Raw genomic sequence first — 17,412 nt, forward strand, 5'->3', positions numbered from 1 at the left:
GCTAGTGGATGCGCTGAGGATGTTTCCTATAGCTGGCAGTATCTAGGACCGGAGGACAACAGAGGGATGTCCATTCACAACAGAGATGGGGAGGAATTTTAGTGGTGAATCTGAGTAATTCATTGCCCAGACAGCTGTGGAGGCCAAGTCATTGGGTATATTTAAAGCGGAAGTTAATTAGTAAGGTTGTTGAAGGTTATGGGGAGAAGGCAGAAGAATGGTATTGAGAGAGATAATCAATCAGCCATGATAGAATGTCGAGCAGGTCAAATGGTCTAATCCTATGCTTATGTCTTATGGAACTCAGTCAAAAAACAACAGGAAATAAAGTTCAGGTGAGTTTCAATTCAAATCTCCAAATCCCAATCATTTTTAAAGCTATAAGAAATAGAAGCAGGAGCACACCAATGATCCCTCTAAGAGGTGTGCATCTGCACACGCACATATCTTTTGCTACTAGCGCACAAAGGAATTTAAACTGCACACAAAAGGTTGTCACGCTCAACCTCATTGGTATTGGTATAATTCATGTTCATACACAATCACATTTCCTTCCCAGGTTTCTGATGCAGATAGTGGAGTTTGCGATAATTTGTCTGCAGATTTTAGAACTGGCTTATTTATACTATTTATTGAAGAAATTTTGGATTCATCATGTTGAATTCTAAAGAAGCAAAAGGCGTGAAATGCAAATGAACTGTTAGCTCATTCAAAGCGGAATAGCTTAATGAACAATATAAACTGCTACACTAAAAGCTCAGTTCAGGAACGTGTAGCTATGAGAAATATTTATGTACAATACAAAAAATAGTGTTACCTGCATGTATTGTTGTGGTGCAGAAGTTGCTGGAGAATTTGCAAGTGGGAAGAAGTGGCTTTTTAAAGTGTCATTTAGCAAGCAAGTCGTACATGCATAGTGTGCAAAAGTTCCGGCAAGAAAATCCTTCATTACCCGCAATAGGCCTGCTATGAATGTTTTGTGAGAGCGTAGATGAAAAAAAGCAAAAACGATCAAACCCAAGGGAGATCAAAGTTCTTATTAACAGTTATTTTATTTCTTTTAAACAATGAACAACAAACTGGACTTGGTAGTTTATTATCCTTAGAATAGCTTCAGGTTTTCTTCCACTTAAAAATCCTGTGCGCACATGTTGTTGTCACTGGGCGAAAATTTGCACAGCACAAGAGTTTTGCACACACTGGTCATTACAAACGTTGCAGCAGACCAGTTGGCTCCTTCAGGTGGCAGGGCTGGCAAAGTGCTCTGGTTTGCCTCGAACAAAACAGTAAGTAATTATCAATAGGTGAGTCAAAGCTCATTGGTTTTGTTTTAGTGTTTCAAGACCAAGAGGGAGAGCTACATTAGGAGCTTTTGCTGCTCAACCATCAAGCTCTTGAACCGGAGGGAATAAACTCACTCACCCCAAACTGAACTGCTTGCACAACTTATGGACTCATTTTCAAGGACTCTTCAACTCATGTTTTTGATATTTATTGCTTATATTTTTATTATTATTTTTCCTTTTGTATTTGCACAATCTTTTGCAAATAGATTGTGCATCTTTGTTGTCTGCAGATTTTAAGTGATTATATTGTGTTTGTTTGTATTTACTGTGAATGCCCACAAGAAAATTAATCTCAGGGTTGTACGTATATACTGACATAAATATACTTTGATAATAAATTTACTTTGAAGTTTGAGAATTCTAGTACAAAATTTCAGACATTAGGGCCTTGACAGGTAACATTAATCCATAAGCAATTGCTATATTATTTTTGGATTCGTTCCCTTAAATTGCTCAATAATGTCAAGAAGCTTTTGGGAGAAGTACATCATAGACTTATAGCAATACATATGCATAGGTGAGAATATATTACTGCTCACAAAATGGAGTTCAAATGTCAACCAAAAATCCATTGAAACTGAATCCAATGTATTGATGGAAGCCTGTAATTGATATCTCAGCTAAAAGACCTTTGAATAAAATGATGCCAACCAATGGTTCCAAGATGCAAAGGTGCATCTTGTGCTAATAATCAATAGGATAATGATCTTGAATATTTATTTTTGCTTTGAACGAGAACAATTAGGTTAGCACCAAGGTCAAAATGAACTTGACAAATGTTGATATCAAGCACGTGTTCTTGTAGAGAGCCAAACACAGTGTGATATTTACTGAGCACCAACAAGGAGTCCTTCTAAAATTTTTTTCGTCTTATTCCTATCATTCATTCAAAATTCAAAGTAAATTTATTATCAAAGTACATACATGTTTACCATATACTACCTTGAGGTTCATTTCCCTAATAAATCATAAGCCATGAAATACAATCAGAAGCCTGAAGGCAGATACTCAGTGATTCAGGAACAGCTTCTTCCCTTCTGCCATCAGATTCCTAAATGGACATTGAACTCATAAACACTACCTCACTTTTTTATATTACTTCTGTTTTTAATCTAACTATTTAATACACATACTGTGATTGATTTGCTTATTTATTTTTTCTTTCTATATTATCATGTATTGCATTGAACTGCTACTGCTAAGTTAATAAACTTCATGACACACGCCAGTGATACAAATTCTGATTCCGAATGTTCCTGTTCAGCACAGGATGAAAGCTGTTTCTCTCAGAGGATGAATTAATTTCTTCCACATTCACTGATAAGAAATGATGCCCAAGAGGATGAATTGTATTCTTAATAAACACCAGTGCTTTGATGCTTTATATAAACAATTTTTAGCTTTCATTCACAAAGGTGCATCGATCCATAAAATGCCGAACAATTTCAGAAACTAGCTTTATTTATTTGCTCAGCTTCTTCCAACCAATGAAAAGATACAGGTATACTTGTTTAAATATGTCGAGGTTCAGAGAAAGGGTACTTTATATGTATCCACAGAGAGTAGCAGGGTTTCCTCTTTTAACAGCTTAATAATGTCACATGATTGTACAGAATGCCTAGATACACTTCCCTTTTGAGTTGTCTTCTGAGATTTATAAGAAGCCACATATTTATAAGATCAGTATCTTTTTAAAACTCATTTCAGCATGTGAATATTGCTAACGAGACTGAAGTTTATTGTCCATCCCTGATTGCTTGTTGAACTGAGGAGACAGCTAACAGTTAACCACACTGGTGGGTCTGGACTTGCATGCAGGTTAGAGTCACTACATTCAGTGGCCACTCTGTTGGATACACTTGCTCGATAATGCAGATATCTAATCAGCCAGGTAGCAACTCAATGCGTAAAAGCTTGCAGACTTGGTCAAGAGGTTCAGTTGTTGCTCAGACCAAACAGCAGAATGAAAAAGAAATGTGATCTAAGTGACCTTGACCGTAGAATGATTGTTGCTAACATATGGGGTGGTTTGAGTGTCTCAGAAAATGCTGATCTAGGATTTTCAAGCACAACAATCTCTAGAATTTACAGGGAATGGTGAGAAAAGTGAAAATAACATCCAGTGAGCAGCGGTTGTGATAGACAAATCAGAGGAGAATGGCCAGACTGGTTCAAGCTGACAGGAAGTTGACCGTAACTCAAATCTCCACAGATATTACCTGATCTGCAGAGTACTGCCACTTGACACATGTACCATAATAGAAGAGGCGTTTTCCTTGTGGATTGAGCTTTATTCTCTTTTTTAAAGTAATTTAACATCTAATCCCACACACCATATGCTTCCTGCATTCTACGCCAGCCATGTCCAACATAGTCTGGAAACCTTCATTTCTGGCAAGTCCCAGTACTTATCTGACGTATAAGTAACCTTGTTGATGCCTATGGCAAAACAAGAATAAAACACGAATTGCATCAGATTCACAAAATAGCAAAAGATTGAGAGAACGCTCGTGGGGTTGTTCAAAAGTGATGGGTATTTGGTGGGTCATTGCCAGTAGGGTGGGTGACCTGAATGGACCAAGTTGAGTCTATGTGCAAAAGGTCATTGGTGAAAAGGAAATCTGTTTTGTGTGGCAGGTCTCTATTATTCTGAAATCTGTATCTACACTTGTAGCTAAAGCAACTTAAATAAGAATCTTAAAAAAAAATAGAAACTGTGCTAAGGAAGAAGATCTATTTTCTGGATTAAAAAGCACATTCATGCTCATTGGAGCTGTGCTTAGCCACACAGTCATAAATGTAAAGTGAGTAGAGCCTTGTGTGCACCTATGCTGATGGAGGTTGTGGAGGAGATGTTGCTGACAATCAGAACAGACTGGCATCTGCAACTGCAGAAACCAAGGACCCAATTGCACAGGAGGTATTGAGGCAGAGGTCTTGAAGTTTTTGATTAGTTTTGAGAGGGTGATAGCATTGATTGAGAGCAGTAGTCAATAAAGAGCATCCTGATATATGCATCTTTGCTGTTCAGATGTTCCAGGGTTAAGTGAAGAGGTAATGAAATGGCGTCTGCTGTGGATCTCTTGTGCCAGAAAGCAAATTGGTGTGGATCCAAGTTCCCTCTAAGGCAGCAGTTGATATGTTTTATCAGCAACCTCTCAAAACACTTCATCACTGTGAATGTGAGTGCTACCAGATGATAGTCACTGAGGCAGGTTACCACATTCCTCTTAGGCACCGATATTTAAAGAATTCCCCACTCCGGATCAGTAAAGTATATTTTATTATTATTACATAATTGAAGCCTGCTTGAAGCATGTATTGCCGTATGATGTCTGGAGGTTGTCAAATATTTCAGCCCCAGCACCAGCTTTGTCTATCTCTAAAGATCATTAACTGCTTCATCTGTTGCACATGTCAAAGTGCAGAGACTAAATATAACTGAATAAATTGGTGTATTATCACTGACCTTTTCGGCTCAGCAACAATTCAATGACTAAAGGCTAAAAGGCAGAGATTGCTATTTTGAGGAGTAAATATACAAGACCCATCTGGAAAAGACAGCATGGATCAGATGAAATTACATTATGACAAAGGATTAGTAAGCAGAAAAGTTAGAATTATTGTGATACTAAATAGATGCTCTCCAATTCCAGCTTGGATAGAGCTGCTGGAGCAGTACAGACTCAGTCGCCCATTCTACATTATCAACAGTGGTGCTTACACTGAAAGTCAAGCTTAAAGCAAGATCCTGCAAGCAGCGGTGTAATAATTACCGGCTACTTTACTTTAAAGATCCTGTCATAGTCACCACAACACCAGAGAAAACTCTTAACATTCTTCTCAAGATAAGTGCAGGAGCCTCTTTTGTTACCTTGAGGAGACCAGCAGAAGTTAGTTGAACCTCACACCTGAAAGCACATCTGTAGTACTGTTTGTCTTGAGTGTTTGTCACATAGGTCATTAGTAATCTAGATTTTAATGACATTAGTAGTTTCACATTCACTATTAATTATGCTACCTTCTCAATCAAAATATATTACATTTAAACTCTCTAACTTTGATGGTAAATGTAATCTGTAACCTTTAGAGAATTTGTCTCCAACTCTAGATATGAATTACATAAATAATACACAACCAAGGGTTCTTTTTCAGAAAAACTGAAAAAAATTTAGGCTTACAGACTTTTTCTATTAATTTTGGAGTAGTTCCTGCAGGAGAACTTAGTAACCTGCCTCAATGTCTGTCACCTAGTAGCACTTACATCCACTGTGAGGAAGGGCTTTGAGAGGTTGGTGATGAAACGTATCAACTCCTGTCTGAGAAGTGACTTGGATCCACTCTAATTTGCCTACTGTCAGAGCAGGTTCAAAGCAGATGCAAATTCATTGGCTCTTCACTCATTCTTGGAACATCTGGACAGCAAAGATGCATACTGCACATCAGGATGCTCTTCATTGACTACAGCTTGGCATTTCATACCATCATCCCCTCAAAACTAATCAATAAGCTTCACAATCTTGGTCTCAATACCTCCTTGTGCAACTGGATCCTTGATTTACTCACTTGTAGAATTCAGTCAGTTCAGATTGGCAAAAACATCTCCTCCACAATCTCCATCAGCACAGGTCCACCACAAGGCAGTGTGCTTAGCCCCCTGCTCTACTCACTTAATACTTATGACTGTGAAGCTAAGCACAGTTCCAATGGCATATTTAAGTTTGCTGACAACACTGCTGTTATTGGCCGAATCAAAGATGGTAATGAGTCAGCATATTGGAGAGAGATTGAAAATCTGGCCGAGTGGCAGTACAAGAACTTTTCACTTAATGTTAGCAAGACCAAGGAGCTGATTATCGACTTCAGGAGGATGAAACTGGAGGTCCATGAACCAGTCTGAAGCACCTTCAATTACTCCAAAAGACTGAGGTTTGGTAAAATACTGAAAGGCTTTTATTCACTGTACAATATGACCTCCACAGTGAGTGTCTGCCCCCGGACTGAGGGGGAGGGGCAAGGCGAACACCTTTATACAGGACTCTGTGGGAGGAGCCACAGGGGCAGTCAGCAGAGGGGTGTGTCCAGACAGGTAACCGAGTTACAACATATATACATGGTTTACCACACAGTCCTCATTAGGAGATCAGTGGAGGAGAGGGTCAGGATCTTTAAATTCATGGGTGTTACCATTCCAGAGGACCTGTCCAAGGTTCAGCATGTAAGTGCCATTATGAAAGAAAGCACAGCAAGTTTAGAAGTTTGCAAGGATTTGGCATAACATCTAAAACTTTGACAAACTTCTATAGACGTTTGGTGGAGAATATATTGGCTGGTTGCATCACGGCCTGGTATGGGAACACCAATGCCCTTGAACAGAAAATTCTATAAAAAGTTGTGGATACAAACCAGTCCATTTCTAGTAAAGCCCTCCCCACCATTGAGTACGTCTACACGGCGCACAATCGCAGAAAAACAGCATCCATCATCAGGGACCCGCACCATCGAGGCATGCTCTCTTCTCGCTGTTGCCATCCGGAAGGAGGTACAGGAGACTCAGGACCCACACTACCAGATTCAAGAACAGTTATTAGCCCTCAATTATCAGGCTCTTGAACCAAAGGAGATAACTTCATTTGCCCTATCGCTGAACTGTTCTCAACCTATGGAGTCACTTTCAAGGACTCTTCATCAGATGTTCTCATTATTTATTGCATATTTATTTATTATTATTTTTATTTTGTATTTGCACAGTTTGCACGCTGTTTGTTTGTCTGTAAATGTTGGGCACGGCCTTTCATTGATTCTATTGTGTTTCTTGGACTTATTGTGCATGCCAGCAAAAAATTAATCTCAGGGTTGTATATGGTGACATATGTGAACTTTGATAATAAAGTTACTTCGAACTTTGGGTGTATGGGGTGTCAGGGAGGGGTAGCACCTCTGGTGGGGGAACTTGTCATGTCCTTTTCAAGGCCACCTTTGGTCCCCACCTGGCACTCAGCTCTCACCTGTGGCTCCCTGTAGCTGTTTGCATGTGACAGCGGCCACACCCTGGGCAATGGCTTCAACAAGCCCGCTAAGCCAGGTGAGGGTAGCCGACGAGTCTCAAACCCTCGGTGAGATAGGGAGTTGTCTACTCCTGCATGTGAAGACAGACTCCGGCGGATTGAGCGGACGAGACCAATGGAAGGTCCAACAGTCAAGAAGGCGGTCTCTGCAAGCGTTGTGGAACATGTAGAGCAGGACAAGACACAGAAGACGTCCTGGTCATCCACTGCGCCTAGTCCCATCTCCAGCCGTCTCGACTCTGTCTTGCCACTGGATCCAGATGGGAATTGGGAAGAGAGAGTGAGGCTGACGCCGCGCAACTCTCCCTCACTTAAATCCAAATTACGCGCTAGTCTCAACACCATCATAATGGTGTCGAGGTCCTCATCGACATTGATGATGGACGAACACACAACACTACGAACTTTGAATGTACCAACTTTCTTCTGCTCCTAGCCACAAGGAAATCTAAAATGTGTTTATTTATTTTACTAATAGTTTACAGAAAAGAATAAATTTCTAATTTAATTAGTTAAATTTACAATGTGCAGGATGAATCAGTTTCCGGAAGAAAATCAGACTACAATGAAGTTATATTGTAATGGTTTCCTTTTTATAATTTCTCAGCTTGAGATGATACCACTACCATACATGTTGTTGACAACTGGGCTTTTCAAATGATTGTGTATAGCAAGGGTACCCAACCTTTATTATGCCATGGGACCTTACCATTAAGTGAGGGGTCCATAGAACCGAGGTTGGAAACGCTAGTATATAGTACTGTAAACTTGCATGATACAGATATTATATGATACAGCAGTGTATCTTTAAACCCAATGTCTAATCATTTATTGCTGGCAGCTTTCTGCACTAATGTAGAAGTCTACTGAGATGGTTATTCGTCCTGATGAAGGGTCTTGGCCCAAAGTGCAACTCTTTATTCCTCTCCACAGATGATGCCTGACCTGCTGCGTTCTCCAGCATTTTGTGTGTGTTGCTCTTGTAATTATGGAACCATCCCTTTTTATTGGGGTCTCAGTACCTTAACTATTGTTTCTGAGATCCTACTCCTGGTTTATATATGGTGACAATGGGAACTAGCAGCAATTAGGTTAAGGAAGGAGATCCTTCAGATTCTTAGGAGCTGATCAACAGGGAAAATAGTTAAGATTGTTGAGAAGAATGAACCTGGTATGTGTATTGTAGAAGGGGTTTGCTAAAATTTAAACCACATGGATAGAAATAAAATCTCAGTGACTTGTTTTACCCTTAAGGTCCACTGAAATTCAGTGCACTTGGGTACCACATTCCTGGATAAATGCATGCTCACAAGCACATATATTTGCAGTACAGTAGGTAAAGGCCAGGAATTTTGACATGCTACATTCCTTTGCATATTATTTCTGCACAAGAAAAAAAATAGTTTTTTTTTGAAAGATTAGCCACCCTGGTGGCATTAAACATTCAGAAAGGAACATCATAATCATTATTTTCTCTCCGAGATTTTCATTAAATACAAAATAAATGAGAAAGATAGCATTACCAATCTTGATCTTGAAATGTGCAGTGTGAATAGTTTTCAAAATGCTTGTCATTGAGTTGTAGGATTGTCAATGTTGAGTAATGGGAGTCTTTTGATTTTGGATAATGGAATTGAAATGAGGCAACAGTTTCCCCATGCTTTTGCTTTAAATTCAGAATATTGTTTTCTTAATTCCATAATATCTCCATTGTCCCCATTACCATCATTGAATGATGAAGCAGGCGTGATACACAAATCATCTACTCCTGCTTCTATTTCTTCTGTTCTTATGTTGCTCATTCCCTCAAGAGCGAGAGCTCACTTCATGAGCTTCCTGAAATCCTAATACCCTGTGGACCCATGCCTACTAAAAACTGGACTGAACTTCCACAATATTTTTTAATGCAGGACACCAGAAGAATCAAATCAAGGAACCTACCATCCTTTACCTTCACCAGAAAGAATGTAGTGGTTCAAGATGGTCTCTCATAACTGGCTTCTCATCAGTAGTGCAATCATTTGAGTCAAATGTGATGTTCTTCAAAGGAGTTATCTATTAATGGATCTTCAAGCGGCTGCAGAGGCTGATCCAGGATCCATATGTTCTGGCTCAGTGTGGGCAAGAGCAAGTAGTGACTGTGGTTAGTGTTCCGTCTTTTGGCTGCTCACCCTCTCCCTTCACAGCTGCTTCTTGTTCTCTGCAGCTCAACAGAGGTTGTTCTCATGTAGTTCATAAACAGTTAGGTATCAACAGGAAGTGCTGGTGTTGATGCGCAGAGGAATCTTGAGGTCCAACTTCATAGTTTTCTGAAAATGGCCATGCAAGTGGCTGGGGTGGTAAAGAGGACGGATGGCATGCTTCCCTGTATTAGTTGGGGTATTGAGTATAAGAGTCAGAAAGTCATGGTGCAGGTGTATCAAACTTTCATTAGGCAGCTCTTAGAGGAACGTGTGCAATTCTGATGCTCCATTATAGGAAGGATTAGGAGGCTTTGGAACAGGTGCAGAAGAGGCTGTTACCTAGGTTAAAGTTTATGAGCTATAAAGAGAATTTGGACCAATCTGTGTTATTTTTTTCTGGAGATTCAGAGGCTGGAGGGAGACTGATATAGGTTTATAAAATTATGAGAGACATTGATTGGATGGACTTTTCCCAGGGTCAACATATCATGTTCTAGAAGATATGCAATAAAGATGAGAGGGGAATAAGTATTAAGGAGATGCACTAAGCAAACGTTTTACATGGAGAGAGATAGGTGCTTCTAATGCATTGCTAGGTGAGATGGTAAAAGCAGATACTAGGCAACACTTAAGAGGTACTTAGACCGGCTTTGGGCTGGTGGGATCGACGGCTGCCCACTAGGCAGGCAAGTGAACAGAGCGATATGGATTATGTGCAGCCTAAACAGGATTACTAAAATTGGCATCATGGTTGGTGTAACATGGCAGCCAAAATGGCCAGTTCCCATTTGTACTGTTCCACGCCAACTATATGGCTACATAAATAGCAGACCCACTTGAGCAACTCTGGTCTTACTCCATTCTTTTTGTCTTCTGTATCCCTCCCCCACCTTCTCTGCAACTTAAAATTAACTCGATTTCTTACTTTTCAGTTCTGAAGAAGGTCCTGAAACATTAACTATGGCTCTCTTTTCGTTTGGCCTGCTGAGAGGATCCACCTATTTGTTTGTGACATTTACTGTGAAATTTATAGAAAAAGAGGCCAAAGCATTGTTGAGGATCCCTGTTCACCCATCCCACAATCTCTTTGACCCACTACCATCAGAAAGAAGGTACAGGAGCATTAGGTTTAGGACTGCCAGAGTGGGTAACATCTTCTTCCCTCGGGCTGCGAGACTAATGATTACCATGCCATCACTATGACAGCAACATGTTTATTTACTGTTTACGTATGCCGTGCACTGCATGCATTTAGAATTATATTTTGTTAACTTAGTTGTAGTAATACTTAATTTTATGTGCTGTGTTGTATATGCTTTGTGGGTGCACTATGGTTGAGAGGAACATTGTTTCATTTGGTTGCGTATACAGTACAGTCAGACAGCAATAAACTTGAACTTGATCCTGTTTAAGTGTAATCAAAATTTACTGTTTATATTCTGAAACGCCAGTTCGCTGCCATTGTTACTGCGCGATCAAGAAATCTTCCGGAGGGAAGGCCCCAAAATCCCCGGCTTTGCCTGCAGCTGGCGACCGAGATTGAGGTCGAATCGTTCGGATAGAGATGGTGCTCAGTACTCGGTGTCAGAAGGCTGCTCGGAGACTCAAAGTTTTTGGATGACTCAGAGTCGGGCATGGCAGGGAGAGTTTTTCTTCCTTCTTCTGTCTGCGTGAGATGTGGGACATTTGAGAGACTTTGAGCCTTTTACTGTACCATGGACTGTTCTTCATTAAGTTAAGGTATTGTTGCACTGTTGTAACTATATGTTATAATTATGTGGTTTTGTTAGTTTTTTCAGTCTTGGTCTGTCCTGTGTTTTGTGATATCACACCAGAGGAATATTGTATCATTTCTTAATGCATGCATTACTAAATGACGATAAAAGAGGACTGCGTGTCTTCATAATCTAATATTCATTCCATTATTTGAAGGTGTTTATTTTCAATTAGTTTCTTGCATATTTTCCCTTAGGAGCTAATAATTTTTATGATGTAATATTGCTTCTTGTCCAACAGGTAACATTTCACATTCTAACTTCTACCGCTCATTTCCCTTCTCTTTCAGTTTGCTTCAGCTCCTCTGATGACATTAGGAAGCACACGGCCAGAGACACAACTTCTGATGCAATGCTCTGAAAGCAAAATCCCCTGATGGCAAGTCAGCCAGCTGAAAGCATTCTTATTTTTGAGCTAAGTAGTTTAGGCGTTCAAGTCTCACACTAATAATTTGAATAATTTGTAACTCCAGTGCTATAATGATGGAGCAGAATGACAAATCTGTCAAATATGTTGGTAAAGATAATGTGTGCAATAGGTAAACTGCTATATAATGAGGCAATGGATGTGTTCTGGATCCCATAGGGCATTTTATTGGTGCTTGTAGCACTTACCCTCCCATTATATACTACATTATTCTTGATGTATTTGTTGACCAACTGACACTAATCTATCAATGAGACACTCACTCACGGGAAATGTGAGCTTTAGCACACAAACTGTTGATCCAAAGGTCTTAAGTACAGTAAATGGCTCTCACCAGATAAATGTTAAAAGGTAAAATTTGCCTGCGATAGGGTATTCAGATCACCCTTTATCACTCATAGTTCCACACCCATCAGGACACAGAACCAAAAATGTGTAGGAATTTACAGGGCCTGAATGAAGAAGAACTTCAGGAATTTAAATCACTCTCAGTCATGCCTTTGATATTATTATCTGGGACAAAGTACAGATCTTAGCTCAATTCCCTGCATGGATATGGTTACAGCAAAGGTTCACTCACTGCTACCTGATCCTTCACAGAAAATGAAGTTCACACCTAAACTTCTTTGCTGTGACAATAAAGGCATTGCATTTATTAACTGGTTTTGTGTGCTGCATGAGTATCTCCTGTAGTATTTTTTTTCTCAGCCTGTTCCCTTTATTAAAAAGTTTAAGTTATTGAACACAACTGCAATCTTACCATCTCCTCTAAAAATTAGAATGCTCTCTAATGGTTCTGTACATCTTTTGCAGTAGTGAGGAGGCAAGCATTTGTATTTACATAGCACCTATCACAATCTCTGGATGTACCAAAGCGTTTTGTAGTATTTCTGCAATGCAGTAGGAATTTCAGCATTAAATTGCAGCTAATATTTTCCTACAAAATAACAAAGTCATAATGATGAAATAATTTGTTCTAAAAAATCCCATTGAGAAAATTACACTGACTGCCACTTAATTGGATACACATGCGCACCTACTTATTAATTCAAGTATCTAATAAGCCAATCATAGGGTAGGAACAGTGCATAAAAGCATGCAGTCATGTTCAGGAGGTTCAGCTGTTCAGAATGAACATCAGAATGGAGAAGAAATGTGATCTAAATGACTTTGACTAAGGAATGATTGACTAAGGATGTGATGTGATGCTGAGGCTTTGTAAGGCACTGGTGAGGCATCACCTTGAGTATTGTGAAGAGTTTTGGGCCCATCACCTTAGAAAAGATGTGCTGGCATTGGAGAGGGTCCAGAGGAGGTTCACAAGGATGATTCCAGGAATGAAAGGGTTATCGTACGAGGAACGTTTGATGGCTCTGGGTCTGTACTCGCTGGAATTCAGAACGACGAGCGGGAAATCTCATTGAATCCTTTCGAATGTTGAAAGGCCTAGACAGTAGATGTGGAAAGGATGTTTCCCATGGTGGGAGAGTCTAGGACAAGAGGGTAAGAGGGCACAGCCTCAGGTTAGAGGGGCGCCCTTTCAAAACAGAGATGTGGAGAAATTTCTTTAGCCAAAGGGTAGTGAATTTGTGGAATTTGTTGCCACCTGCAGTTGTGGGGGCCTGTTCGTTGGGTGTATTTAAGGCAGAGATTGATAGGTGCTTGATTGGACATGGCATCAAATGTTGCGGGAAGAAGGCTGGGAACTGGTGTTAAGGAGGTGATAGCAAAAAAGGATCAGCCGTGATTGAATGGTGGAGCAGACTTGATGGGCCAGATGGCCTAATTCTCCTCCAATATCTTATGTTCTTATAGTCTTATGATTGTTGGTGCCAGAATGGGTGGTTTGAGTATCTCAGAAACCGCTGATCTCCTGCCATTTTCACACACAACAGTCTTGACAGTTTACAGAAAATGGTGTAAAACACAAAAAAAAAGATCCAGTGAGCAGCAGTCATATGGACAAAAGCACCTTATTAAAGAGAGGTCAGAGTAGAGTGGCCAGATTGCTTCATGCTGATAGGAGGGCGTCAGTAACTCAAATAACCATGCATTACAACAGAGGTGTGCAAAAGATATACAATAAGTGAAAAAATTTGTTTTGTATGCCATCCGGACAGATCACTCCAAACATAAATACTGTACCTTTAGGTAACACAAAACAATAATAGAATGCGGAATCTAGTGTTAGTTACATAGAAACTGCAGTGTAGGCAGACAATTAAGGTGCAAGAGCCAAGAGTGGCTTCAGGAATTTAAGTGACCTGTGTCGAGTTTTGCAGTAACTACACCCGAAGCTGGAGGCGTGTACCCAAGACTCCTGTATCACCTGCCCAATGGTAGCAGGGAGAAGAGTGGGAGATGGGTCAAACCCAGGCAGATGGAACCTGCTCTGAGGGGGGATCTTGCCTGACACCAGTTTGACCTCTGCCCTCAGCTTTGACACTTTAATCTTTTTTATCTGGCTCAGAGCTTAAACCAGCTAAACTTTGGTTAGTTAACAATGCAGCCATTGTGCATCGGTGGTGGAAGGAATGAATAATTAGGTAGGTTGATGGAATGCTAAGCTGCTTCATCCTAGTTTCTTAAGAGTGGTTGGAGCATAACTCATCCAGGCGAGAAAGGGTATTCCATCACTCTCCTGGTATCAGGAGAAGATTACCTGCCACAAGATAATCGCCCTTTTTATAGAGCTGATCCAATGAGTTTCTATTCAGTGATGATAACCAGAATAATGCCGGTGGAGGACTTGGTCACCATAAAGCCATTGAGTTCTTGATTAGTAAAGGTATCAAAAGTTACGGGGAGAAGGCAGGAGAATAGGGTCGAGAGGGATAATAAATCAGCATTGATTGAAATGTGGAGTAGACTCGAAGGACCTAATAGCCTAATTTTGCTCCTGTGCCTTACGGTCTTAAGAGTGTAAGGTCTAGGTGGTTAGATGCTCTTTTGTTAAAAATGGTCATTTCACTTGCTACTTATCAACCCATGTTTGAATGTTATCCAGGTTTTGCTGCATGCTGGCTGGGGTGGCTTCATTTGCAGAGAAGATGTGAATGAAGCTGAATGATGTGTAGGTATCACTGAACATCCTCACTTCTAATCTTATGTTGGATGATGCAGTTGGAGATGGTTGGGCCAGGACACTGAATGGATGGTCAATGAAGGGCCCTACCTTGTTGTTACATCCTTGGCCTCTGATGTAATGGAAACTTAAGTAGCTGAACTCCTGGGTGTGGTAACATTATCTCAGCACAGTAAACAAGTATTGTGGTGGTATGTTCATTTGATCTGTTGAAATTATACGGGATATGCTTGTCAATAAGAAGGGGTTTGATTTTATATAGCATCTTTCCCATCCCAAGGGACTTCCCAATAGAGAATATAAATTCATATCTATAGACAAACATATGGATGAGTTATGCTTCAACCACTTGTAAGAAACTTGATGTCATCTAGGATGAAGCAGCTTAGCATTCCATCAACCTACCTAATTATTCATTCCTTCCACCACCGATGCACAATGGCTGCATTGTTAACTAACCAAAGTTTAGCTGATTTAAGCTCTGCCGTCAAACATGGTGACCCCTGTTGTAAATTATGAACAGGAATATATGAAGGTGTTATTATTAAAAGAATTTATTGGTTTTACTTGGGTGGCAATAAGGAGATACATCTCTACCAAAGGAGATATAAGGCGCTCCTTCCCTCTGCTAGCCTGCGGCTCACCCTTGAGCAAGGTGTAGCACGTGCCCTGAGTCCCCGCACCCCACCCCGATCAGGGACAATATTAGTACTAGAAAGGAGAGGCCATGCAGAAGATTTTTGATGTGATCTGAGATTATGGAGATCAGCAGACAAACCGCTTACACTCAGTGCCAACTTTATTAGGAACAGGAGGTACATAATAAAGTGGCCACTGAGTGTATGTTCATGCTCTTCTGCTGCTATAGCCCATCCACCTCAAGGTTCGACATATTGTGCACTCAGAGAAGCTCTTCTGCAGACCACTGGGGTAATGCCTGGCTATCTGAGTTATCAGTACCTTCCTGTCAGCTAGAACCTGTTTCACCATTCTCCTTTGATGTCTTTCAATAAAAAGGTGTTTTCACGCACAGAACTGGATGGTTTGTTTTTCACACCATTTTCTGTAAACTCTATAAACAATTGTGCATGAAAATCGCAGGGCATCAGCAGCTTCTGAGATACTCAAACTACCCCGTATGGGACCAACAATCATTCCACAGTCAAAGTCACTTAGATCACATCTCTTCCCTGTTCTGATGTTTGGTCTGAACAACAACTGAACCTCTTGACCATGTCTGCATGCTTTTAGCATTGAGTTGCTGCCTTATGCATTGATTGGCTGATTAGATACTTGCATTTACAAACGTGTGTACAACTGTACCTAATAAAGTGGCCACTGGGTGTATGTAAGTTAGGATTTGCCATTTAGAATTAGTTGGTCTTATGGGAAATGAGGTTGTGAGAGAGGGAAGGAGTCTCTCTGAGAAGGAGAGAATGGTTCTGTTAAGGGAAGATATCTATCGCTGTCAGCCATTGAATTAAGATAAAAATCAAAGCCATTTATATTTTTTCTGTTTTCTGTAAATTATAAAAAGCCAATTGAGAATCAAATGTATTTGAAATTAATGAGAATATATCTTTTTAGAGTAGGTATCCTCAATGACTATTATGTACTCCTTCATGAATAACATTTATCAGAAGTGATACAGTTTTACATTTGTTCCATATTTCTACAAAACCTAAAAAGCCATCGTTGTCTATTCAGCTTAGCAAGCCTCTGAGTTAATTCAATGAACCGTATTATGGTTCACTTTAAATAAACAGTTACATTGCATTGCTGTGAAAAATAGTTTATTCATTGCTCAATTGACATTATATTTCATAAACAGAGAAAACATGTTTCTGTTTCCAAAATGTCAGAAAGGCTTGGAATCCATTCGCCAAGCTCATGAATATTGTTTGAGGCAGACATTTCTCTGTATTTTCTGGCTTCCTGCAAACACCACATGCTTAGAAATTTGAGGCTTGTTAACAAATCTTCCTTATCCGTTCAAAATGTGTGCCAAGCAACACTACCATGAGAGTAGAACTCTTCTTCTACTCCATGGGCAAATTCAAACCTTTCAACAAAAAAGCCAGCGTTTCCAAATTGTTTTATTGAGTTCAACTCTGCCAAGAGCAGAGCGCCATCTAGTGGGTTATAGCAGCCTACCACTTTCACTCACTATTTAATGTCAGTCAACAATTCAACGAGTTTACGGATAATTTGAGCTAGTGCTAACATTCTACCATGCAGCTGTTGAAATTGCTCGATTTATAGCTTTAGGGTATCTAAACATCATACTCAAAAACTACTCTGGTACAGATTCAACTTTTGAAATAGACTCAAAAGGAAACATTTACAATTTCCATGAAGTATTTTGCAAACGCATGAACAAATAGGAAAGATGCTATATAAATGTAATCGTTCCTTTATTTAAATCATCCATACGTTTACGTTCCACATCAGAATATCTTGGTATCATAATGCCTTTAAAATTCATATTTTTGGCTCCAGGACATGAAAGATGTAACATTTGATTGGAT

Source organism: Mobula hypostoma, chromosome 5 (assembly GCF_963921235.1).
Source record: "Mobula hypostoma chromosome 5, sMobHyp1.1, whole genome shotgun sequence".
Lineage (NCBI taxonomy): Eukaryota > Metazoa > Chordata > Chondrichthyes > Myliobatiformes > Myliobatidae > Mobula > Mobula hypostoma.